Raw genomic sequence first — 27,821 nt, forward strand, 5'->3', positions numbered from 1 at the left:
GGGAATGACTTGTATTTCTATAAATTTGGCTCAGTTCCCTGTATACTTTAGATATGAGGCCGTTATCAGAGACATTGGTTGTAAGGATTTTCTCCCAATTTTCTGTTTCCCTCCTAATCTTTGTTGTGATGGTTTTGTTTGTACAAAAATTTTTCAATTTAACATAACCAAAATTATCCATTTCACATTTTTTAATGCTATCCCTTGTTGGGTCATGAATTCTTCCCTTTCCCATAAATCTGACAGGTAGGGTATTGCTCTCCCAAATTGCTTATCGTATCAGCCTTTATTCCTAAATCGTTAACCCAGGCTCTTTTTTTCATCATGGCTTTCAGATAGACCAATGATTCTTAGATTATCTCTCCCGGATCTCTTTTCCAGGTCAGTTGTTTTTTCCAATCAGATATTTCACATTTTCTTCTATTTTTTTTTCATTCTTTAGATTTTGTTTGACTGATTCTCATTGTCTCATACAGTCAATAGCTTCTACTTGCCCAATTCTAATTTTTAACAAGTTGTTTTCTTCATTACCTTTTGTATCTCCTTTTCCATTTGATTAATTTTACTTTTGAAGGAGACATTCTCTCCAATTATATTCTGGACTTCCTTAACTATTTCACCAATTTTACTTTCTAAAGATTTATTCTCTTCTTTTGCCTCTCTAATTTGGTTTTCTAAATCCTCCTTGCCCTCTTCCAGGAATGATTTTTGGACTGGAAACCAGTACAAATTCCCTTTTGAGGTTTCAGATGTAGGTATAATGTCAATGCTGTCCTCTTCTGAATTGGTATTTTGATCTTCCCTGTCTCTATAATAGGAATCAGTAGTCTTTGGTTTTCTGGTCTGTTTTTTCATGGTGTTTGTTTTTTTTTTCCCTAGCTTCCAAAGTGGATCTCAGCTTCTGGGGCTAAAGGGGCTCCATCCCAAGCTTCTTGTGCTGGGAACAGCGGGCCTACTCACTGGCTTTGTGTGCTGTGGCCTCTGGCTTCACGAGGTATGGGGGAGAGGTGGTCTAGCTTCTGGAAGTCTCTTTTTCTACTAGGGCTGCACTACAGCATAGGTGGTCTCAGTAATTTTTTCTGCTAGTGTCTGCCACTTTTTCTGGCTGTGTGGAGACACATCTGGGGTCCTGTGTTGATGCTTCTTGGCTCCAGCTTCCCCAGGAACTCCTGCTGTTCTGCTAAGGTGAGGCCTGCTGGGACACCTCTCTTCCTGCAGTAGTCTCCTTCTGCCACCACAAGAAGGGCCCTCTCCCCAGTTCCTGAGCTACAAGGATACTGAAGCCCCATTTCTGGTTCCTCTATTTAAGGGTTTCTCCTGAGGAAGTATTATCTTGGTGAGGAAGGGAGGAATGGGAACTATTTTACCTGGTCATCATGGCTCCTGGAAGTTCAAGAAGGCCAGTTTCAAACATTTAGTCTGTCAGCTAGAGGCCTCAAGAGTAGCTGCTCTGGCTACAGGCTCTGCTGTCTACTGTAGCTCTGACAGACTCCCATCTGAGGGGCCTGGGTATCCCCACTGTAGCAGGTACTTCCACTTTGGGCCTGCTCCGGCTTCCAAGTTTCATGCACCCAGTGCTCTCCCAGCTGGGTGCACTATATGGGTTCCACTGCTACTCACATTTGGTATGATCTGGTGCCTTTCCACGTCCCCAAGACTCCTGCCCACTCAGTCTACTAGTGGCTTCTCTCAAATCTGCTCAGATTCACTTTTTTAGATGTATTTGACAGAATTTGTGAGAGAAGTCCAGTAGGGTCCCTCCTTTCAAAGCACCATCTTGGCTCCACCTAAGAGTTTGGTTTAGCAGATACTTAATTTTACTCTAGATTGTATTTTTTGTTTCTCAGCTTTGATTCCTTATGCTACCTTTCTATTGATCTTTTCAGTATTTTACATGGTCTCTTCCTCTAGCTTTGGCTCCACTGACCTCTGTACTGACTGGTACACTTACTACAAATAAGTCTTCATCCTTTTGATCCTCACCACTCATACCAATATAACAAAAAAGGATATAATGCCATTTGGACACAAAAAAATACACATACATACACTTAGAAAATATATATTTACCCAGTTATAATCTATATCTTATAATCTAATGCTCATCTATAAGGTCATATACTTATTTCTCTTTTATGCCAAAGAGTTTTTGCATCAACCAGTTACAGAAAGCTTATGGTTACAATTATCTCTACATATTCTAGATAAAATTTTTGTCACCTTCATTGAACAAGAGTATATTTAGATTTGCCCAAATTATACTTTGATTACAGGTGTAGTTCATTTCACAAAATATCTTGGAATATAACCTATATTAATTTGTGTCATGGATATTCAATTTTATAACATTAGGAAAGGGAATTTAGTTACCTATTAAACATTATTTTCTAATTACCTGGGGATATAAGTAATCTGGATGTTATATAGACTCTGACTTACTTTAATAGCTTGACAAAACATGATTTCATCAGTGTGGGTACTCTTTCCACTGACATATTGTAAATCACTTGTAAGTTAGTAAATGATCATCATATGTTTCTATGACAAAGAAAAAAAAATCATTCCTTGGTGACAAACACTCTGTTAATGAACCTCATTGAATTCAGGAAAGTTGATTCTCAGATGATAAATACATTGTCTGTCTTTTGACCCGGTACACAAATTCTTTTCTCTTGGGCAGGGCTTGTTCAAGTATTTACTCTGATAATCTTCAAGATTATAGGACTACATCCTTTGTCTTGGAGCAAAACTTCAGTGGAGAATATAAATCTGTATAGATTACTTTCATTAGTGGTTTTTCAGATATTTTCTTCTTGAATCCTTAAGTATAACATAATTTGGGGGATGTACAATCTGCCTTTATATTCTATTCTTTAAATTTTTGAATATTTAAATAAAATACATTCCAGCTATTCAAATTTATAATGAAGGGTTTTTTGTTTTGTTTTGTTGATGGGAAGGGGAAGATTATAAATGCTTTTAACCAAGAATCACCTACCCTGCAAAACTGAGTATAATACTGCAGGGCAAAATATGGATTTTCAATGAAATAGAGGACTTTCAAGCATTCTTGATGAAAAAACCAGAGCTGAATAGAAAATTTGAATTTCAAATACAAGAATCAAGAGAAGCATGAAAAGGTAAACAGGAAAGAGAAATCATAAGGGACTTACTAAAGTTGAACTGTTTTGTTTGCATTCCTACATGGAAAGATGATATTTGTAAATCATGAAACATTTCTCAGTATTAGGGTAGTTGAAAGAAATATACATACATACATACACATATACATTATATATATGTGTGTGTGTATATATATATATATATACACACACACACACATATACACAGAGGGCACAGGGTGAGTTGAATATTGAGGGAAGATAAGTAAAAACAAAATTGAATTGAAGCAGAGAGAGGAATATATTGGGAGAAGGAGCAAGGGGGAGATAGAATGGGGTAAATTATCTCACATAAAAGTGGAAAGAAAAAGCTGCTGTAATGGAAGGGAAGATGGGGTAAGTGAAAGGGAATGAGTGAATCTTGCTCTCATTGGATTTGGCTTAAGGAGGGAATAGCGTACATACTCAATTGGGTATCTTACCCTACAGGAAAGTAAGGGGGAAGAGGATAAGAGAGGGGGGATGATGGGATGATAGAAAGGAGGACAGATTGGAGAAGGTAGACAAAAGAAAACACTTTTGAGAAGGGACAGAGTCAAAGTAGAAAATTGAATAAAGGGGGACAGGATAGGATGGAGGAAAATAAAGTTAGTCTTTCACAATATGACTATTATGGAAGTGTTTTGCATAACAATACATGTATAATCTATATTGAATTGCTTGCCTTCTCAAGGAGGATGGGTGGAGAGAGAAGAAGAAAGAATTTGGCACTCAAAGTTCTAAAAACAAATGTTATAAAATTTTGTTTTTTACATGCAACTGGGAAATAAGATATATAGGCAATGGGGTATAGAAATCTATCTTGTCCTATAAGAAAGTAAGGGAAAAGGGATGGGGTGGGGTTAGGGGGAGTGATAGAAGGGAGGGCAGACTGGGGAAAGGGGCAATCAGAGTACATGCCATCTTGGGATGGGGGACAGTAGAGATGGGGAGAAATTTTGTAACTTAAAATCTTATGGAAATGAATGTTGAAAACTAAATTTTTTAAATCAGTAATTTTTGAGTTATTTTAAACATAAAATAACTTTCTGTGATTAAATGAGGCATAGTGAGTCCATTTAACTTTAAATCCTATTTATGTCCTAAACAGATTTTTTATAAAAAATATTCTTGATAACTTCTGTTTTATATTACTTTCATTTGTCAATATTTCATCCTCATTTTCCACACAGAGAGCCATCTTTTATAATACAATGTTTAAAACTGTAGTGAGCTTAGACTAGTGATTGAACAATTACTGGGAATTTCAGAGTTCTGGTTTTGTCTTCCTTTATTTCTTAACCAGTTGTTAGATCTTGATAGTCATTTATCTTCCCTAACACATAATTTCCAAGTCCATGAAATGTAGATAATAGATGACTTGTAAGGTCCACAGTAGCTGAGAACTTCTGGAATACTATGATTCTGTTATTCTCTCCTCATTAGAAATATGTAAGTCAATGAAAGCTTGCATACAGTGATTTTAGTTCTTTGTGACATAAATTAATAATTACTTTATAGACCATCAATTTCCATGATTAAGTTTAATGATCTATAATCAGAATAATGCAATTATTAAAAGTAGCATATATGTCACAGTGCTTTCCAAGACACTGAAATCAAACTCAATGTAGTAAAGAGGATTGACTTCATAGGGGTATTTTCTTTTTCCCATCACAAGTTAAATGATCTGCTTTATTTTTGTTCTTTCTGTGACACTGCCATTTCTGATATACCATGAGCCCTTTGTATTACAACACTTCAGTGGATCATGATACCTTGAATGTAGTTGTTCCTTTCAATAGTACAGATCTCAGCTCACATACTTCACTTCATCATGTTCTGACATTGACCTTATATCTGTACAAAGGAGTCCACCAATAAGCATGGAATCTTCCCTGGATCTATTGATATTAAATATGCACATAGGCACTACATGAGCTGTGTATGTATCACTATTACTATGTGACTGGTCCATGTCCTTTTTGGTGGTTTTTATTCATACATCTCCAATGATATATTTTATGCCACTTTTTTTTCTTGTTGGTAATATACAAGAGCCCATCTACATTTATCATGTAACTATCATAAGTGCCATTTGGGTGACATTCACATTTGATCCCTTGAAGCTTGATAATATTCCCTGTTCATAGTTATATAATAATACCAGAAGAACATTGGCATTACAAAGAACAGGCTTTTGTTTCAGAAAGAATATTGGGGTCATTGTAAATGATTTGAAATTTGTCTGTTCTATAACCTTGTCCTTAGAACTGGATTTGGACTAGTTTCACACTCTTTCTCTGACATTTAAATTAACAAAGAAATATAACCATAGGCACATCACTTAACCTATTTGCAGCTTAGATTATTTATAAAATAGGCATTGTAACATTGTAATATCTAGAGAGTACTTTTTATCCATCTCAAAAAGAAAATGCTTACAAACTACTTTGTAAACTTTAACATTTTGTAAAATGTAAAACTTAAAACTTTGTAAAATGCATAAATTTCAGTTAATAATACCATTAATATCATTAATGAATCCAGAACTGAGATTATTGTGTATCTATAGAATTTGTCAAAAATGAATGTACTGATGACTAGCTTTGTAGGTTGTTCATCCAACCGTGTAATATAGATTGGATGATACAAGACTGCTAGCATAGATGCCACTCTGAGAAATAAATTATTTTTTCCTGGACCATTTAGGTATAGATGATAACTGTTCTCCATCCCCAACCCTCCTCATAATCTCCTCTAATTTTACAAAGCATTTTCCTTATAGCAAATGTGTGAGGTAGGCATTTTTTTTGCTATCATTGTCATATTGGTACAAAATCTTATATCCAGATTACTTGCTAAGAAAATAACAATGTGAAAAGTCTTTTTTGTAGCCAGTTTTTAACAATGATACACAATTAATTGAAATTTTCTATAAACTGCTTCATGGAAAATACTGATGTTTAATTTGCTTCTTAGTATTTCTTATTCTTTTCTGTTTTGAATTATTTAATTCACATGAAAATAAGAATAAGAATAGTTGAAACTTTGCTTTAACAGCAGATATATTAGAGACCATGATGGGCATGTTGGTCACCATTTTAGGATGGTGCAACTTATGATGCCTTTGGAGCTGGTTGCAATACTTTGACTTCTTAGTCCTTTCCAGAGCTATCATATCTGTACTAACTATGCTCCATTCCTTTTCCCACCTTCATCCTAGTGTAATTTACTTTACACTGTCCTCTTCTTTTGAGTCCCTTGCCCTCTCATAATATCCAGATCTGACCTTCTCAAGCTTCAGCCTTGAATCACTCCCATCTTCTGCTACCTTCACTTCTACATACGTGCCGATGAACAAAATTGAAGAAAATCACTTAGCTTGAATCCAGATCATCCTTGTTTAGAAGCCAGTTCCCTACCAATTACCTCATGCTGACTCTTCAATGCCCATAATATATAGAATATTCATAAGTACAGAGAACTGTGAAAGATTCCCAAATACCTTTTTAGATGTAAATATAATATTGATTTCAAAACCTGAAAAATACAACAATAAAAATAAATAACATAAATCAGTTTCCCTGATACAAAATTCCAATAACAAATAAAATTTGATTTATAGAAATTTATTTTAAAAATCATTATGACCAAGTAGGGTTTTTATCAGACATACAACACTGGTTCATACTGGAAATAATATGCGTCTAACATTTTCAATACCTTAAGAATTAAAATGGACATAGGACTTATACCTATACTTTATGAATCATTTCTTCAAAAACACAGAGAGAATGCTATGGACAAAATAAATATAAAAGGTTACAACATTTAAAGAATAGAAGAGAATAAAATAAGGCATTTTTCATAACTGTGGCTAGGGGCAGAATTCTTATCCAAATAAGGGATAGAGGATATCATTAAATATAAAATAGGTAATTTTGACCATACAAAATTTTTACAAAGCACAAATAAAGTCATAAAGACAGAATTAGAAGAGAAATGGAATATGAAACAAATATTTACATAAAAAAACACTGATAAGTCTGGTTGCCAAAATATGTAGGGGATTGTCATATATATAAACAACAAAAGCACCCTCTCCATAATTAAGATGTAAAAACTTATGGAAAAAATAATTGTATGGCATATGCTCCAAAATCAATAATTGTGAGACAAATGCAAATTAAAATTTATTTGGATTTTTACTTCATACCACGAAAATTGGTAAAGATAAAAACAACAATGATTAATTTTTGAGGTGTTATGATAGTAATTTTTATGTAGTTGATAGAGCTGTTAAATTGTCCAACTATTTTTGATTTCAGTTTAGACTTATGCAAGAAAAGTGACAAAACTTCCAATTCATTTTTACACAGTCATCCGTTAACTGGGCATAGAAACCCCTTCCCACAAAGGAAGACAATGACACAGATAATGATTCAATGCATACTGACATATAGTAGCTTTCTGTGGAAGCAAAGTACTGGAAATAAAATAAGGGCCCATGAGTAAGGAACTAAAATTGATGTATGAATTGAATGGAATATTACTATGCAGTAAAGAATGATTAAAATGGAGAACTCAGGAAAAAAATGTGAAGATTTATATAAATGTATCCTGAGTGAAATAAGTAGAAGTGAGAGAATGTATATTCAATATCTGTATCTAAATGATAACATCACCAAATGAAAATTGACTTTCAAATAACTGAAAATCCAGCAATGGTCTCAGAGAATAGATATGAAAGAGGTATCCTGCCTTGCAACAGAAAGGTGTTGGGAGAAAGGAGGCTACTAAGACTTTTCTAATAATTTTCAGATATAGTAGATAAAATAAATATTTTTATTAATTATTCTTTGTCATAAGGTCAGTTTAAGGGAAGAGATGGAAATGATTGACTTAAAGATAAAAGGCAACAAATTATATCACATAAAATGAAAGTGTGTATGTCTCAACAGAAATAACTAATTATACAAACTATTAGACAATACCATTAACAGGTGTGTATCAAAACATAGATAATTTCAGGATGACTGACATTCTAAAGAAATTAGAGAAAGCAAATAATCTCTGTCAGAAACTGTCAAACTTGCCCAACTTTGTAAAAAAAAAAGTATTTTGAACAAATATAAAGAATCCATAGGCGCAGCTAGGTGGCACAATGAGTACAGCACCGCCCCTGGAGTCAGGAGGACCTGAGTTCAAATCCGGCCTCAGACACTTGACACACGTACTAGCTGTGTGACCTTGGGTAAGTCACTTAACCCCAATTGCCCTACCAAAAAAGAAAAGAATCCATAGTACCCTAACAGAGAAGAAGCTAATATTTAACGCACCCAGCTGATACAATAATAAAGATAAAATAATGCAAACTACAAGAAGAAGTATTGAAATTATTTATCAAGAAATATATTTGGGATCATGGCAGACTTTTCAAAGAAGATGCAAAGGACTAAAGACTTCAGAATTTAACATTTATAAAATTATGAAGCATAATTCATGTACTAAATTATCCAACTGGCAAAATTCAATGTTTGAAGATTAGAGATATATACCCTAAAAACAGAGACTTGAAAAGTTTAGTGTTTAATACAATTAATACTTGTCAATTCAAGATAAAAGAACTACCAATAAAATATGAAAATGCTTAAAGGGTACTTGTTCAATCACTAAAGATTTCAGTGATGTGTTTCATAGAAAAGGGAGGTAAGGGAGCAGTGAAATAAATTACTAAATGAAGCTCTTATCTGGAATAAATAAGAAGCACAAGTTAATGCAGCTTGCATAATTATTAATGTTAAATAAAGAGATTTTATCTAATGGCTTCTTTACAGTTTATATTAATTATAGAAATAATAAAAATTAGGAAACATTCCTTCTGGAGAAGAAAAGATTGAATAGGAGTTAGCAACAGAGAATGGCAGATGTATTCAGGTTTTTTTTTCATAGTATTTTTTTATTTTATTAAGAATATTTTTTTTATTTTCAGTTTACAACACCCAGTTGCACATGATTTTGAGTTCCAGATGTTCTTCTCCCCCCTTCCCCCCTTCCCTCCACAAGATGGCATGGAATCTGATATATCTTCTACATATAACTTCGCATTGAACTTTTTTACACAATAGTCAAGTTGTAAAGAAGAATTATGACCAATGGAATGAATCATGAGAAAGAAGAAACAAAACCAAAATAAAAAGCAAAAACAAAAGAGAAAAAGGAAAAGCAAGGAAAAAAAAACAAAGGGGAAAAAAAGGAGAGCAAACAGTGTACCTCAATCTGCATTCAGACTCTGTAGTTGTTTCTCTGGATGTAGATGTATTCAGGTTTTTAAAGGACTCTCCTATGAAGCCAGGATTAAACTGGTTCTGTTTGGAGTCAGAGGGCAGGAGCAATGGTTACAAGTTTAACAAGTCTAATAAGTCCAATTTAGTCTTAATGTGAGAAGAGTAAAAACAAAAAAAAAAAAGTACATAAAAGCCTCTTTAGTGATTAGATCTATCCAAAAGCGCTACTGATTGGTGCCAGAATCATTGGAAGTGTTGATCAGAGGTTGGATTCTTCTCCTGTATATAACAAAAGGTATTCATTTTAGGTATAAGTTGGATTAAATGGCCTTAGAATTTCCTTCTGATTCTCAAATCAAGAAAAACAAATGAATATACCTTTTAAGATATTGGGGGAAATGAACTAGAGAGACTGTGACAGCCAAGATTACGTATTAAGTAACAACAAGACCAGAATTTGCAACAAGATCTTTGACGCAAAATTCTATTACATTTTCATTACACAGGGCAACTCTGTGCATGTGTGTGCGCATGTGTGTGTGTGTGTGTGTGTGTGTGTGTGTGTGTGTATCTTATTGGTTCATAACAACTACAGTAACTGAATAGGCATGTTTCTTTTATTTTCTCAACAATTTTTGTCATTTGTAAACTTTTCTTTTTCTCTAGTAGAAAAATCCCCCACTGAAACAAATACTGATAATTACTATATCTTTTTACGCACCAATTTGAAACAGATTTGTTTCTTTTTTAAGAGAAAAAAATAGGGGCAGCTAGGTGGCACAGTGAGTAGAGCACCAGCCCTGGAGTCAGGAGGACCTGAGTTCAAATCCAGCTTCAGACACTTGAGACACTTGCTAGCTGTGTGACCTTGGGCAAGTCACTTCATCCGAATTGCCCTGTCCTCTCCCTGCCAAAAAAAATTAAAAAAAAAAAGAAAATGCTACATCTAAAAAAAAGAGAAAAAATATTAAAAACCAATCAACATTTTGAAATAATATTATAAGTAATGTTCCATAGCTATTGGTCTTAAAATCTGCAAAGAAGAATAGGGAAGTTTCTTCTTACATTTCTTTTTCAGGGTCAAAGTAGTTAATAATCTCACAACATTCAGCTTTAAAATATTAAAAACCAATCAACATTTTGAAATAATATTATAAGTAATGTTCCATAGCTATTGGTCTTAAAATCTGCAAAGAAGAATAGGGAAGTTTCTTCTTACATTTCTTTTTCAGGGTCAAAGTAGTTAATAATCTCACAACATTCAGCTTTGATTATTTTGTGATTATTCTTTCCATTTACATTTTTGTAGTGGTTTATAGTTTTCTTGGCTCTAGTAACTTAATATCACATTAGTTCATGGAAGTCTTTCTATGCTTTTCCGTGTTGATTATGCTCATTTTTTTATTATAGCCTGCACAATATCTTACATGTGGTACATCAGATAGCACAATTTGTTTAGCTATTCCCAATCAATGTGCTTTGTTTCCCATTTTTTGCTGCCATAAAATGTACTACAGTAAATATTTTGGTGCATCATTTTTCTTTGTCAGTGCACAGCAGCAGAATCCCTGGGTTAGAGGTTAGGAATATTTTAGCCACTTCATTTACATAATTCCAAATACTTTCCAGAATGATGGGACTAATTCGCAGTTCAACAAATAATGCATTCATGTTCTTGTTTCTCTACTACCCTGCAAATATTAATTATTTCTGTCTTTTGTTATTTTTGGCAATTTTCCGTAAGGTTAAGCATCAAGGTTGTTTTAATTTGCATTTTCTTATTAGTTATTTGGAATATCTTCAATATGGTTATTAATCATTTGCAATTCTTCCTTTAAGAACAATTTGTTCATATTCTTCGGGCAGTTCTCTACTGGGAAATACATTTTAACTTACTATATTTGTTACTTATTATATATCTTAGGAGCAGCTACAGGTTGTGCAGTAGATAGAGTGTCAGGCCTGGAATCAAGAAGACTCATCTTGCTGAGTTCAAATCTGGCCTCAGACACTTACTAGCCTAGGATAGATGGGGAGATTCAGTCAATAATTAATAATAATAATAATAATAATAATAATAATAATTTGAAGCCATTGATAATAAAAATGATATAATGAAATGTTTGTGACGCAATATTTTAACTGTAATATCCCTTAGTCATTTAAGTAGGAGATTGATATAGATGATCTCTAACATCCCTTCCAGCTCTAAAACTTTGATATTATGACATTAACTATAATGACCATTATCATGTCACATCAATATCACATCAATACACTAATACTTCACCCCTCAGTCTCTCACTATTGGGTATACTCTTAAATTTTTTTGTCAATTAGCAAAATCAGTAAAACTCTACTTGGCTCACTGTTCAGTATAAGCAGGGAAATGTCTTTTACCCATCTCTCAAAATTAAAACTATTTTTAATGGTCAAGTAATTTATTAGCATCACAAAATAATATATAAACCACAATAAACATTCAAATAATATATAAAAGACTATGATGAATTGACAAATCAGATCATGTCATACAGGGAAAAGAACCTGCTGATAGGAATTCTCACCAACTATCACCAACTGCTAGTTGCTGTTCACCTTGGTTTTGACTTCTGTTTACTTCTGTCACATACTTATCATTGTGTCTTTTTTGCTTTGCTTCAGTAACCCACAGAGGAGAGGGTCTGGAACTAATTAGGGGATTGCAGAATCATCTGTTTTATTCTCATCCAATTGTTTAAGTATTTTGCTTCTTTTCCCCTAACAACTGCCCCCAAGTCCAATGCTTATTCTTTGATGCAGTATTTGTTACTAGTGCTACAATGAGTACTCCTTTCATGTATGGGTTGGAGTTGATGGCCACTGGGACCCTGTAACTAAGCTGTGGACTCATTTTTCATGATATTTTGTGTCACTTTCATTTCTCTTCCCAATTTTTCCTCTACTTTTCTTAATCGATTTTCAAAATCCTTTTTGAGCCCTTCAATAGCCTGTGTCTAATTCCTATTTTTCTTGTAGGCTTTGGATGTAGGAGCTTTGACTTTGTTGTCTTCTTCTGGTTGTATATTTTAATCTTCCTTGTCACTGAAGTAAGATTCTATAGTCTGATTTTTTCTTCTGTTTGCTCATTTTCCTAGCCAATTACTTGACTTTTTAGCTCTTTGTTAAGATAGCTCTCTGCTTCCAGTGTGGATGGTATATTTTTCTAATCTTCAGGGGTTTTGTGAAGCTGTTTTCAGAGATATTTCTAGGGACCTGTAAATTTTCAGTTCTTCCAAGTTTACATAATGAAAGGAGAGGTGCTTCCTCCTCTCTTGGTCTGTGCTCTGGTCTGTAAGTGACCAGAAGCACTCTTTTATGCCTTGGAATTGTGAGAATTCCCTCTGCACTGCCACCACAAGCTCCACCACATCAGTGCTCCTCCTCACCTAGGACCGCCACCCAGGACTGTGACCCAGATTCAAGCCAGGCAAAGTGAGAGAATCCTGCCTCAGCACCAGGAAAGAGATTCCTGTAATCTCCTACTGATCAGCTGCTGGCTCCCCCCACTGTCTTTTGGTTGAGAGCTCTGGAAGCAGCCACTGCTGCTGCAACCACTGTTGCCCTGCAACTGGGGCTGGGGGGCTGGACCTTGTTCCTCTCTTACCCAGGTCTGTCTTTGGCATTTGTGGGTTAAGAAGTGTGGAAACCATCACAGCTGCCAGTGATTCAGTCCCCTAAGGTCTGTTCCAGCCTTGTCTGTACCACAGCAGCCCGTGCTGGACTGTTCCCTTCTCTCCGACTGGTGCAACAGACCTTTCCTGTCAACCTTCCAGGTTTTCTTGGGCTGGAAATTTGTTTTGCTCTGTCACTTTGTGGGTTCTGCTGCTCTAGAATTTGTTTAGAATAATTTTTACAGGTATTTGGAGGGCCTTGGGGGAGAGCTCAAACAAGTAGTTGCTTTTTCTCCACCATCTTGACTCTACCTCCTCTACTAAAGATTTGGCCAGCCCTTTGGTGATGCTATAGCATGCCCAAATTGCATTTTGATAGGCCTTCTCTAGGAGGGTGAGGCCTATCTTAAGAAAATACCTAATGGAGGTTCATGATAGTTTTGTGATATTGGAAAGTCATATTCTGCCACCTGGGTTTGGTTTGTCCTTTTTAGGACTTAATTGTGGTCTCTCTTTTATTTTTTTCCAACTGGCAAGCTATGTCTTCTTGTTAAGGACTCTAATTTTTAAATTAATTCATCTACATCATAGTGGAATTAAGAGATAAGTTTACAGATAATACTCCCAACCTTGATTTTTAAGAGAACAAACACAGGTGAAGGGCAAACATGGCAGTGCCCAGAGGAAGACTGCCCATGTTGTGGTGAGTGTGAGCTGGAGTGGAGGCTGCTCTGTGACTTCTCCACTGCTAGAGTGGTGTACCAGTCCTCCAGATAGAACATATTCAAGAAAATACAGCAATGAAATCATAGCCAGAAAAGTGGAACAACTTCCAGAATCAGATCAAAATTTACTTAGGACTGGATCAGCATATGTTGGAGTAAATTCAGCTTTTTGTGCCCTAATAGCAAATAGTTTTGTCTGATGCATCTTAAATGTGGCACATGCTCACATAACATCAGCTTTACCAGTGGCTGTTCTCCCATTTTTTTCAACCTATGTAACTTACAAAAGTGTTGTAAGTTTACCTTTGAGTTCAGGTGAATCTGTGAAGCCTGTACTATTATAAGAGGTGGAATGGTTGGTCTCCTAATGGGGGGATCTCTACCCTGTTGTTTTGGCTATGCCAATAAATCATACTCTGGCAGCTAGGTACAACGTGGCTCCACTACCATAGAGAGGAAATATTTGAACCTACTGGATCACGGTCTCTCAAACTGTCTTCAGAATGATGGTCTTTACCATAATGCTGCAGACTGTGTCTGCAACATACCTTGTTTATAAACAACATGAAGTACTCATAAAAGCATTTGAATTACTTTAACCTGGCTTTAATTCCAGGATATTCAAAATAAATCACAGCTAAAAGAATAAAATTATGTAAAAGTAAGATACTATTACCCAAGAAATATACAAATAAATTTGTACTTATTGCAAGAGAGAGAGAGAGAGAGAGAGAGAGAGAGAGAGAGAGAGAGAGAGAGATCAAAGAGTGATGGAAAATAAACAAAAAACAAAAATAAAAAACAAATGCTTCCTCAGTAATTTCTCATAGTTTGACCCTGATAAAGTTTATTTTAAGTCTTTCTGGCGGTTTTGTAAATATTTTTCACAATTTTATAACACCCATCTTTTTCACTCTGTGTCTACTCTTAAGATCAGGTCTCACAGTTCAGGTTACCTCATGTACAGGAAATAAGGAAACTGCTGAGTGGAATTCTCACCAACTGTCACTGACTGCCAACTGCTGTTTAGTCTGGTCTTCACTCTTGTCTTACACTTATTGGTCCAGCTAGTCATTTGTGTCTCACTTATACATGTCTGCCATCTCAAAACTTGGATAAAAGTTTCTTCCTTCAAAAACATTCATGTCATAAAATAAACAGACTTCTCCTAGGGGCCTGACAACAGTTCAACTCTCCTCAGAATGTTAGTTAATTATTTTATTCTCAGAATGTGCTTTAACAGTTTAAATCTCCTCAGAATTCTAGTTAACTATTAGAGGAGACTCCTTCAAATTATTTAGATCCCTTTAAAAGTACTCAAAGGCTCTGTGATGGCAGATGGCAGCAACTCAGGGCAACATAAATGTTTGGTATCACTCTGTTTTTCAAGAATAAAAATCCATAATATATATTGGACAATTAACAGTCTTTCAGATAAACAAGAGTCTAGATAAAGTTAGTATCTATTTTATGTCAGTTATCATAGAGAATGTTGATATCCAGTAAAATGAAACTTTGGGTTTTTTGTTTGTTCTCCAGTTTGTGTCTGAGGCCAGATTTGAACTCAGGTTTTCCTGACTCCAGGCCAGGCACTAGACACTGGACTAGACACTGTAGTGTCTAGCTGCCCTGTTCAATAGCTATTCTTAAACATCTATCTTGAACTTCTCTCCTTTGGTACAGATTATGACCCAATGTCCCTTTTTAGCCTATAAGTTTTGTGTGTACATCTTCCAATGAAAATCTGTCCAACGTATTGTAGGATTTCCTCTTACCAATATAGCATTAAAGGCCCCCCATATTTTTTGATCACACATTTTCTTATTTGTATCCCTTAAGTCATTTATTGAACATAGATCATCATTGAAAATAGATGGCAGTTTAGTTTCATTAGTTATCTATTTCTTGATTTCCTTTATCACACCAAAATCTTTAATGCTATGGAGAGTATGGTACTCTAAGATTTGAAACCATACAACAGCTCTATGACCTCTACACCATGGAAAAAATAGATTTTTACATGTGGGAGCAGCTTAGGGTAATTAAAAGTATTACAGTGTCCTGAATGCAACCCATGCTATTCTGATCCTCATATTTGGTTCAAAACTGAACTCAATATTTTTTCAAATTATGAAGTTAATGATAGCAAAAAAAGGTCCTTTTTTCCCCAATTGAGAAATGGTCAAAGGATATGAACAGGCAGTTTTCAGAGGAAGAAATTAAAGCTATCTACAGGCATATGGAAAAGTTCTCTGGATCGCTGCTGATTAGAGAAATGCAAATCAAAACAACTCTTAGATACCACATCTCTCCTGTCAGATTGGCTAAAATAACAAATCAGGAGAATGATAAATGCTGGAAAGGATGTGGGGAAATTGGAACATTGTTGCATTGCTGGTGGAGTTGTGAGCTGATCCAGCCATTTTGGAGGGCGGTTTGGAACTATGCCCAAAGGGCTATAGAAATGTTCATACCCTTTGACCCAGCAATACCACTTCTAGGGTTGTATCCCAAAGAAATCACGCAAGCGGGAAAAGGACCCATATGTACAAGAATATTTATAGCGGCTCTCTTTGTGGTAGCCAAGAATTGGAAATCAAAGGGATGCCCATCAATTGGGGAATGGCTGAACAAACTGTGGTACATGAAGGTAATGGAATACTATTGTGCCATAAGAAATGGGGATGATGCAGACTTCATAACAACCTGGAAAAACCTACACGACATAATGCTGAGTGAGCGGAGCAGAGCCAGGAGAACGTTGTGCACAGCCACAGATATATGGATTCCGTGAGGACCAACCCTGACAAACTGCGCTTTTCTCAGCAACCTAAGGGGCAAGGACAACTCCAGGGGACTCACGATGGAGAATGCTATCTTCATTGAGACAAAGAACTGCGAAGTTTGAATACAGACTGAGGCACACTACATGCTCGCCTTTTCTGCTTCTCTTTTGTTTTTGTTTTTGGGGTTTTTTTTGGTTTTTTTTTTGGTTCTGTTTCTTCTTTCTCATGATTCATTCCATTGGTCAAAATTCTTCTCCACGACTTGACTAGTGCATAAATTAATTCAATGCGAAGTTATACATGACAGTTATATGAGACTTCATGCCATCTTGGGGAAGGAGGGGAGAGGGAGGGGAGAAAAACTGAAACTCAAAACTATGTAGAACCGTGCGTGGTAAACTAAAAATAAATAAAGAAATTTATATAAAAAAAAAGGTCCTTTTCATGTACCTTATAGATCAGAAGGTGAGAATTTTGTATGCAATTACTCCTTGAATCTATTTCATATAGAACTTGTTTTAAAGAGTATAGAATAATTTTGCATTTAATTTAAAAGATATACTGTTGTTCACATATTCATTCATTTATTCATGGGTACCAGCTTAATTTTCAGTTCTTTCTAAGTACACAAATAGCTGCTATAAATATGTTTATATATATAAGTCTTTTGCCTTTTTCTTTCTCTTTGGGGCATAGATGTAGTAGTGGTATCACTAAATGGCTTAACTCATTTTCCTTCTGATGTGCTTTTTCACATCACTGGAATTCACTCCCAAGTCTGGTGTCAAGATCCATGTCTCTGACCAGGAGCTCCAGAGTGCCAACATTTCCGTTGATGACAGCCGGGTTGAGGAGCTTAAGGCAACACTACCCAGCCCGGAGAAGCTGTCTGGATTCAAGATGTATCCCATTGATTTTGAGAAGGATGATGACAATAACTTCCACATGGATTTCATCGTGGCCACCTCCAACCTTCGGGCTGAGAACTACGACATTCCCCCTGCCGACCAGCACAAGAGCAAGCTGATTGTGGGGTAGATCATCCCTGCCATTGCCAAGACCACCGCGGCTGTGGTTGGCCTCGTGTGCCTGGAGCTGTACAAGGTGGTGCAGGGCCACCAACGGCTTGAAGCCTACAAGAATGGCTTTCTCAACCTGGCCCTGCCCTTCTTCGGCTTCTCAGAGCCCATTGCGGCTCCCCGTCACAAGTACTGCGATCACGAATGGACGCTCTGGGATCGCTTTGAGGTCAAGGGGCTCCAACCTGGGGGTGAGGAGATGACTCTCAAGCAGTTTTTGGACTTCTTCAAGACAGAGCACAAGCTGGAGATCACAATGCTGTCCCAGGGTGTGTCCATGCTCTACTCCTTCTTCATGCCAGCTGCTAAGCTCAAGGAACGGCTGGACCAACCGGAAGTGACCCCGTGCCAAGCTTATGACGGGGATCGTGAGCTGGGTGTCCAAGCAGAAGCTGGGCCGCCACGTGCAAGCTCTGGTACTGGAGCTCTGCTGTAACGACGACAGCGGCGAGGACATGGAGGTGCCCTACAGGCGCTATACCATCCGCTGACCTTCGCCTTACCGCCCCACCTCCTGCCCTCTCCCGTACCCGCCCCCTCAGGGGGGCTGGGCCCCCCCTCTACCCTCATCCCCCACCTTCACCTAGGGCACCGGAGGGCATGGCTTTCTACTGAACCCATAATAAAGTTATTGATGGAAACCAAAAAAAAAAATACTTCTCCATTGTAAATTACATGATGGACTTGTCCCTCTTTCCGATTTTCCATTATTTCTACTTCAGCTATTAGTCTCTTATTGTTCATCAGAATGAGGTCTAGAACAACCTTTCTCTTATTGGAAAAATTGAATTGTTAATTAAAGTCAACAATTTCCAGCTATTATCCCTTTGCCAAAGAGCTCCATGAAATGTATCAGTAGTTGAGGTTCTTCAGCCTTTTTATATGATACCAATATGTCAGCTTTTTGTGTGTATGTGTTTTTTCTGATCTTATTATTTATTTCCTCTTTCCGTTCATATGGTCTTTAATATGCTTTCATAATATCATTTTTGCTTTTCCTTTCTTAGTTCCATACCCAAATGCATTCAATCATACTTATTCCTTTGTATTCTTAAATGTATTTACACAAATAACTATTACTAATACATATGAAATATGATGATTATCATAGAGTCCAAACTGAAGAGGGATTCTACATCCACAATAAAATCTTTCAACTGCTTCCACTTATGAATGACACTGTGCGTCATGTCCTAGAACTTTTCAGAGTCTACTAATTGAAATGAATAATCACTTTACCGCAATTTTACTTTTTATACAGGGAAAATGAAGTGGAGGAAGAATAGCTATTGTTCAGACTACTATATTGAACTGACAATGTGGATGTGCAATGAATTGGTAACAATTAAATATGAAGGTCGGTTGTCTTGCATTTGGGAATCAGGATAGTGCTTTTAGAGATGTCAATTTCTCCTGGAAACAAAGTCTAGTATTTTAATTTTTAACATTTATTTTTAAAATTTCAGCTCCCAAATTATTTTGTCCCTCAATCCCCTCCCTCTCCCATTGAAAAGGCAAGGAATATGACTCATTATATATGCGAAATCATGGAAAACATTTCCATATTGAAAAAAAAACAAGAAAAGTAACAAAAGTGAAAAGAAATATGCTTCCATCTCTACTCAGAGTTCATTAGTGTCTCTCTGGTGGTGGGTAGCATTTTTCATCATAAGTTTTTTGGAACTGTCATAGATTATGGTATAGATCAGAGTAACTGTCTTTCACAGTTGATCATCATTATAATATTGCTGTTACTGTGCACAATGTTCTGGTTCTGCTTATTTCATTTTGCATCAGTTCATACAAGTCTTTCCAGGTTTTTCTGAAACGATTCCCCTCATCATAAATTATAGAAAATAGCATTCCATCACAATCATGACCAATTCCATCACAAGCTAGTACAACTAGTTCAGCAATTTTCCACCTGATAGTCATCCCCATATTTTTCAGGTTTTACCACCTCAAAAAGCACTGCTATAAACAGTTTCGTACATATAAGTCCTTTCCCCCTTTTCTTTGATCTTATTGGAATACAGATTTAATAGCAGTATTGCTGGGCAAAAAAGTATACACGGTTTTATGGCCATTTAGGCACAGTGTCATTTTTTTCAGAATGCTTGGCTCAGTTCAAAACTCTATTGATACTGCATTAGTGCATTAGCATTTGTCATTTTTCTTTTCAGTAATGTTAGACCATCTGATAAGTGTGAGGTGGTTCTTCAGAGTTGTTTTTAATTTCCATTTCTCTTATCAATACAGATTTAGAGCATTTTTTATATTGATAGCTTTGATTTCTTCTTCTGAAAATCCCTTCTTCATATCTTTGGTTATTTATCAACTGGGGAATGACTCTTATTTTTTTTATAAATTTGAGTCGGTTTCTTATATATTTGATACTTTAATCAGACCTCAATTTTACTTGATATAAAACTTGCTTTAAAAAAATTTCCCCCAGTTTCCTAATTTCTTTTTAATTTTGGTTGCATTGGTTTTGTTTGTGCAAAATATTTTTAATTTCCTAAGTAATAAAAATTATTTACCTTACCTCTTGTGTTTCCTTCTATCTTTCTTTTGGTAATAACATCTTCCCTTATCCATGCAACTGACAAATAATCCCCCCTCCCATATTCCCCTAATTTGCTTATGATATCAGCCTTTCTATCTAAGTCATATACCAATTTTGATTTTTTTCTCATGTGCAGTGTGACATATTAATCTATGCCTAGTTTCACTCAGAATGCTTTCTAGTATTTTTCAGCAGTTTTTGTCAACTATTGAGTTCTTGAACTCAAAGCTTGGATCTTTAGCCTTATCAAACATTATGTTCCTATTGTAATTGACTTCTGTATATTGTGTATATAATCTATTTGGTATATCAACCACTGTATTTCTTAGCCAGTACCAGATTGTTTTGATCATTAATACTTGGTAACATAGTTTGAAATCTGATACTGTTAAGCTGCATTAATTAACTTTTTTCCATTGATTCCTTTGATATTCTTAACAGTTTATTCATCCAGATGGATTTTGTTATTTTTTCCCCTAGCTTTCTAAAGTAATTCTTTGGAAGTTTGATTGGTGTGGCACTAAATAAGTAAATCTAGTTTAAAATATCATTTTTATTGCATTGACTTAGCCTACTCATGAGCAAGTAATATTTACCAGTTCATTAACTTTGTCTTTATTTGTGTGAAAAGTGTTTTAGTTATGTACATATACTTCCTGGATGTGTCTTGACAGGTACACTCTCAAGTATTTTAGGTTGCTGCAGTAATTTTAAGCAGAACTTCTTTTTCTATCTATTCCTTCTGGCTTTTTGTTGGTAATATATAAAAATGCTGATGATTTTTGTGGTTTGATTTTCTTTCCTGTAACTTTGCTAAAGTTAGTCATTTCAACTAGTTTTTAGTTGATTCCTCAGGGTTATCTAGGTATATTGTCATATCATATACAAATATTCTACTTTTCTTTCCACATTGCTTATTTTTATTCCTCCAATTTCTTTTTCATGTAATTACAATACTAACATTTCTTTTTTCCTTTTTTTTATTATGTATTTATTTATTTAGTGTTTTTAGTTTTCAGCATTGATGTTCACAAGAGTTTGAATTACAAATTTTCTCCCTGTTTCTATCCTCCTCCACTCAAAGATGGCATATATTCTGGTTGCCCCATTCCTCAGTCAGCCCTCCCTTCTGTTACTTTACTCCCCCCCATCCCCTTTTCCCTTACTTTCTTGTAGGGCAAGATAGATTTCTATGCCCTATTGCCTGTATATCTTATTTCGTAGTTGCATGCAGAAACTTATTTTTTGAACATCTGTTTTTAAAACTTTGAGTTCCAAATTCTCTCCCCTTTTCCCTCCCACCCACCCTTCCTAAGAAGGCAAGCAATTCCACATAGGCCACATGCATATCATTATGTAAAATCCTTCCACAATACTCATGTTGTGAAAGACTAAATATATTTTTGCTCCTTCCTATCCTATCCCCCTTTATTCAGTTTTCTCCCTTGACCCTGTCCCTTTTCGAAAGTGTTTGTTTTTGATTACTTCTTCCCCTTATCTGTCCTCTCTTCTATTGTCCCCCCTTTTTATCTCCTTCCTCCTTCTTTCCTGTGGGCTAAGATACCCAAATGAGTGTGTATGTTGTTCCCTCCTCAGGTCAGTTCCAATGACAGCAAGATTCATTCATTCTCCCTTACCTGCCCCCTCTTCCCTCCCAACAGAACTGCTTTTTCTTGCCACTTTTATGCAAGATAATTTACCCCATTCTATCTCTCCCTTCCTCCCTCTCTCAATATATTCCTCTCTCATCCCTTGATTTTATTTTATCTTTTTAGATATCATTCCTTCATATTCAACTCACCCTGTGCCTTCTGTCTCTCTATATATGTGTATTCCCTTCAGCTACCCTAATACTGAGGTCTCATGTATTATAAACATCATCTTTCCATGTAGGAATGTAAACAAAACAGTTCAACTTCAGTAAGTCCCTTATGATTTTTCTTTCTTGTTTACCTTTTCATGCTTCTCTTGATTCTGGTGTTTGAAAGTCAAATTTTCTATTCAGCTCTGGTCTTTTCATTGAGAAAGCTTGAAAGTCCTCTATTTTATTGAAAATCCGTATTTTGCCTTGGAGCATGATACTCAGTTTTGCTGGGTAGGTGATTCTTGGTTTTAATCCTAGCTCCATTGACTTCCGGAATATTGTATTCCAAGCCCTTCAATCCCTTAAGGTAGAAGCTGCTAGATCTTGTATTATCCTGATTGTGTTTCCACAATAATCAGATTGTTTCTTTCTGGCTGCTTGCAATATTTTCTCCTTGATCTGGGAGCTCTGGAATTTGGCGACAATATTGCTAGGAGTTTTCTTTTTGGGATCTTTTTGAGGAGGTGATCGGTGGATTCTTTCAATTTCTAATTTACCCTCTGGCTCTAGAATATCAGGGCTCTAGAATGACAGAGCTGTCAGGTGGTACCTTATTTCTATTATCTATTAGCTTTCAGGTAGTCCAATAATTTTTAAATTATGTCTTCTGGATCTATTTTACAGGTCAGTGATTTATCCAATGAGATATTTCACATTGTCTTCCATTTTTTCATTCCTTTGGTTCTGTTTTATAATATATTGATTTCTCATAAAGTCACTAGCTTCCACTTGCTCCAATCTAATTATTAAGGTAGTATTTTCTTCAGTGGTGTTTTGGACCTCTTTTTTCCATTTGGCTAACTCTGCCTTTCAAGACACTCTTCTCCTCATTGGCTTTTTGGAGCTCTTTTGCCATTTGAGCTAGCCTATTTTTTAAGGTGTTATTTTCTTCACTATTTTTGGGGGTCTCCTTTAGCAAGTCATTGACTTGTTTTTCATGGTTTTCTTGCATCACTCTCATTTGTCTTCCCAATTTTTCCTCTACTTCTCTAACTTTTCCAGATCCTTTTTAGCTCTCCCATGGCCCGAGACCAGTTCATGTTTTCCTTGGAGGTTTTTGATGTAGGCTCTTTGAGTTTGTTGAATTTTTCTGGCTGTATATTTTGGTCTTGTTTGTCACCAAAGAAGGATTCCAAAGTCTGCATCTGAATCTGAGTCCTTTTTCGCTGCCTGGCCATGTTCCCAGTCAACTTACTTAACTTTTGTCGGGGTATGACTGCTTGTAGAGTATAGAGTACTTTGTCCCAAGCTTGAGGGGCTGCGCTGTTGTTTTCAGAGCTATTTCTACACAGCAAGCTCTGCCACACCAGCACTCCTCCTCCTCCAAGAACTGCCAACCTGAATTGTGACTCAGATCTAAGCAGGCTCTGCCCTCCTGCTCAGATCTGCCACTTAATTCCTCCCACCAGGTGGGCCTGGGGCTAGAAGCAACTGCAGCTGTAGTTCTGTAGCTGCACCTCCTCTGTTGCCCTCGGAGAAAATTAAGGTCCTCTAAGATTTTCATCCTACTGCATGTTTCTTTGTGTATAATATCTATTTTTTCTTTAAATATTTAGATGCTATTTCCATCTGTGTATATATGTTTTATATCACTATTTATCATCTATGAAACCATACAGAAAAATTCACTGTGGATCTTTTTATCTTTTAATTAAGTCTTCTCTATGTTTTTGTTTAATTTTTCTTACCCACTTGTTTATTTGTTGAATCAAATGCATATCTTTATCCAGTTCTTTGTGTTTGTGTGTGTGTGTGTGTATGTGTGTGTGTGTATTCTTTCCTTTTTTGAGGAATTCACATGATAGGGATGTTCAAATGTTCATTAGACCTTGTTTGTTTAGTTTTTTACTTGTACGTCTGAATTGTGTGAGATAATTACCCCCTTCCTTCCTCTTCCTTCTACCTCCACCATATATTCCTTTCCCCTTCACTTTACATTCTTCTTTTAATACCATCTAGATATAACAAAGCTACTCCCATACTCTTTGTCTAATTAGAGTCTCTTGTTTTCATTTCTCAAGGGTATAGAGAAATGATTCTTTAAGATGCGTTTTCCGAAAGATAAGTTGTCAAAGGTTATAAACAGGCACTTTTAGAGGAAAAAAAGAATGCTGTGAGAAGGCAGATAAAAAAAATGCCTAAATCTCTAATAATTAGAAAAATACAAATTAAAACAATTCTGAAGTACCACCTCACAGCCTGTATGTATTACTTTCTGAAATACAATATTCTAAACAGAACCTTCCTTTGTTATGGTGGTTGCTAAATCTTGTGCCTTCTCAGTATTTTTATTATTTCCTCCATATTTCTATGTGCAGAATTTTTTTTCTTTGACGTGAAGCTCTAAGTATAATATCTCTGTATACTGATCATCTTTGTTTCTCTCATTTTTCCAGTCTATTTTCTGATTTCTGACTTCATGTTAAGGCTAGGCTCTGTACATTCCAGGACGTGGGTATTATCTGAGCTGAGATTTTTGTCCTTTTGGGTCCTCCTGCTGCTTTCTTGGTGGCATTGAAGGTTATATTATTTCAGTATTTTTGCAACAGCTTAGGCTTGTGTCCTGTAAGCTTTCATTATTCCCAAAACAGTGTCACCCAAGGCAAAGTCTAATCTCTATTCACTTTATCTGAATGCTGCAAATTTCTGACCTGGGTTTGGATCTGAGAGCTTTTTTGTGGCTTGCCCCTGGTTGGAACTTCCAGTAGACTTCTGCTAGACTTGGCTACTTGGAAAGCACTGCTGATAAAGAGTAACAGAAGTTCAGGCTCCCCTTTAGTCTTGGATTCTTACCTGATTACTTTTTGTAGGCTTCAGACTGGCCTGGAGGCTGGAACTGAAATTCTTCTTTATTTCTGGAGTAAGTCATACAGATGCTGTTTACTTCTGAGCTTTTGCCTCTCAGCCTACAGTTTTCAGCCACTCCTTACCTAGGAATGCCTCTCTGGTTCACAGATACCTTTCTCAATTCATTCTGTGTCTGTGACCCATATCTGAGTAGTGAATGACAGAGCTGTCAGGTGGTACCTTATTTCTATTATCTTGCACGAGGCCATGAAGCCCATTCCTTCGTGAATAAACTTGGTTCACTTTCATTTCCTATGTGTCTTATATGCTAGAATGCTCCATGTATTATACCCTTGGACAGGTTCTCTCCATAGTATGCACAGACCATTCTCACTGTCATTCTATGTTGACCTGAGATGAAAAAAATATGACTGTGATTTTTTTTTCCTGTAGATTTCCCAATCAGGACTAGTGAATATTTTTAGACCTTATTATAGGAATTGTTTTGGAGGGGCTAGATGGTACTTCTTGCTGCTCCCCATCTTGGCTCTGCCTGTAGCACTTTTCCTGGCAGAAAAGAATGGGAGACAATGCAAATGACCATCGATAGAATAATGGCTAAACAAATTGTGGCACATGAATGTAATGGAATACTGCTATGCTAGAATAAGAAACAATGAGAAAGATGAATAAAGACAAGCATGGAAAGCCTTATATGAATTGATGAGAAGTTACATAAGCAAAGCCAGGAAAACATTATTCACAATGACTAAAACAATGTAAATGGAATGGACAATGACCACAAAACAATCAAAATTTTATGTTGCTAAATTATGAAGAAAAACTTGGGCCAAGAATAGTTAAGAGAAGATACTTCTTCATCTTTGCCGAAATCAGGATCCAGAGGTGTGTGTGGAACATTACATAAGGTCAGATTTTTTTTCAATATGTTGAATACGTTGATAATTTTTTGCAAAATCAGCCCCCCCCCGTCTCCCCCTTTTATTTATTTATTTATTTACAGATTCTTTCTGATAAAGAATGGCTTTGTGGAAGGGGGAAGGGAGACAAGTATAATGAAAAATTTAGGATAATAAAACAGTATATCAATAATCTGTTTAAAAATCTAAGAATCATAATCACGTTGTGTTTTCTTTTTACATGTGCCCCAGCAGTTGATGAACATACATTAAGTGCCTGATGTGTGTGCTAAACACTTGACATTCAGAATAGAGTGATTTCAGGATTGCTTTTTGTTATTAAGAGGTCATTTTTCTGAAAGTTTTCTTAGAAACAGGGGGAGGGCCTAGTGGTAGGAAACTACTGTAATTATTAAAATTCATTTTTTTTCTTTCTAAAATCTTTCTAAAATAAATTCTGAAATTTATTTCCATATGCTACAATATAATGAAAGGTGCATTTAGGACATTCTATCATGTGAGTTGTAGTGAAATAACATTTGACCATTCATTCATTCTGTGGCATTTATTAAGCACTGTCCCAGGCACTCAGTATACCATAGTCTCATACCCTCAAAGAACCTGAGTTTTTTGGGGGGTAAAGTGGTGGTGAAAAAACAGACAATATTTACACAAGTTAATTCAAAATATTTTCTAGAAGGAAAAATCAATAATCAATGCCTTGAGTACATTGCTTTGCATTACTTTGCTAATTATCTATCAGCTATAATCAATTTAATAGGATAACAAATAACTGTTTTCTGAAAACCAAGATGGCAGAGGAAGTAGTAAATCATTGCAAGTCTCCCATATTCACCTCCAAACAATCATACAATAGGGCCCCAAAACAAATCCTGGAACAGCAGAACCAGCAAAAAGACAGGATGAAACAATCTTTTAACCCAAGAAACTTGGGGGATCATTGAGAAAGGTCCATCTCATCCAGGTAAAAGGGTGCAGTGCAAAATGGGAAGCATCCCAGAAATCTAGCAGCAAGTCCAACCACAGCAAACCAGTGGAAGTTCCTCAGCCCCAGTGTGTTAGAGCAGGCAAATTCCACTACCAAGGACCCCACCCCCACCCCCAGCCCCACCATGTGCCTTAACATAGCCGGGGAGCTGGTATACTCTAGCTATGAGAACCACCCTGTGCTTCAGTGTCGCCCTTGGCTAATAGGCATCCTCTGGTGGCCAGACCTCCATCTGTTTCAGCACAGCTCCAGGCAAATAGGCATCCTCCAATGACCAGACCAACACATGTGTCAACAAAGCTCTGGGCAAACAGGCATCCTCTGGAGGCCAGACCATCAGGTACTTCAGTGTAACCCCAGGGAAATGCAGAAACGCCCCACTGGCCTTCAGCACATGCCAGACAAAACCACTAATCCAGATGAGCACCAGGGAAGTTGCCAGATGCCTAAAGCCTCAGGCAATGTCAGCCACCCCACACTCCATCTACTCAGCACAGCATCAGACATGAGAGTCCACTATGGACTTCAAGGCAATATCAGCACAGCAACAGATAAACAGTCATGGCTGGCAGCCACTAGCACAAGAAGCCTGAGACAGTGTCCCTGTGAGCATAGATCAAATTTAAAGGAAAGGAAAAAATAAAAAACAAAAAGATGAGGGTAAAAAACCTAAAAATAACAAAAATCTCACAATAGAAAGTTGTCATGGTGACAGGGAAGACCAAGATACAAACTTAGAAGGGGACAACAATATCTATAGCAAAAACCCCAAAGAGAAATGGAAAATTGTGTTAGTCCCAGAAAGAACTCATGGAAGAGCTCAAAAAGGAGCTTGAAAATCATATAAGAGAGGTAGATGAAAAATGGGGAAAAGAAATAAGAATGATGCAAGAGAATTATGAAAAAAGAATCAACAGCTTGGAAAACTGCTTTAAACCCTGTTCGTGAGGGCAAAATATTAGAAAATGAGGGGATGCCCAT

General features: G+C 36.3%; 2 pseudogenes; both read left to right on the forward strand.

Moving 5' to 3' along the window:
* The first annotated feature begins 6,928 nt into the window (after nucleotides 1-6,928).
* On the forward strand, nucleotides 6,929-14,478 carry LOC118847283 (annotated as a pseudogene).
* Nucleotides 14,479-17,356: 2,878 nt separating this feature from the next.
* On the forward strand, nucleotides 17,357-18,185 carry LOC118847284 (annotated as a pseudogene).
* Nucleotides 18,186-27,821: the final 9,636 nt, after the last annotated feature.

This window comes from Trichosurus vulpecula, chromosome 4 (assembly GCF_011100635.1).
Source record: "Trichosurus vulpecula isolate mTriVul1 chromosome 4, mTriVul1.pri, whole genome shotgun sequence".
NCBI classification, from domain to species: Eukaryota; Metazoa; Chordata; class Mammalia; order Diprotodontia; family Phalangeridae; genus Trichosurus; species Trichosurus vulpecula.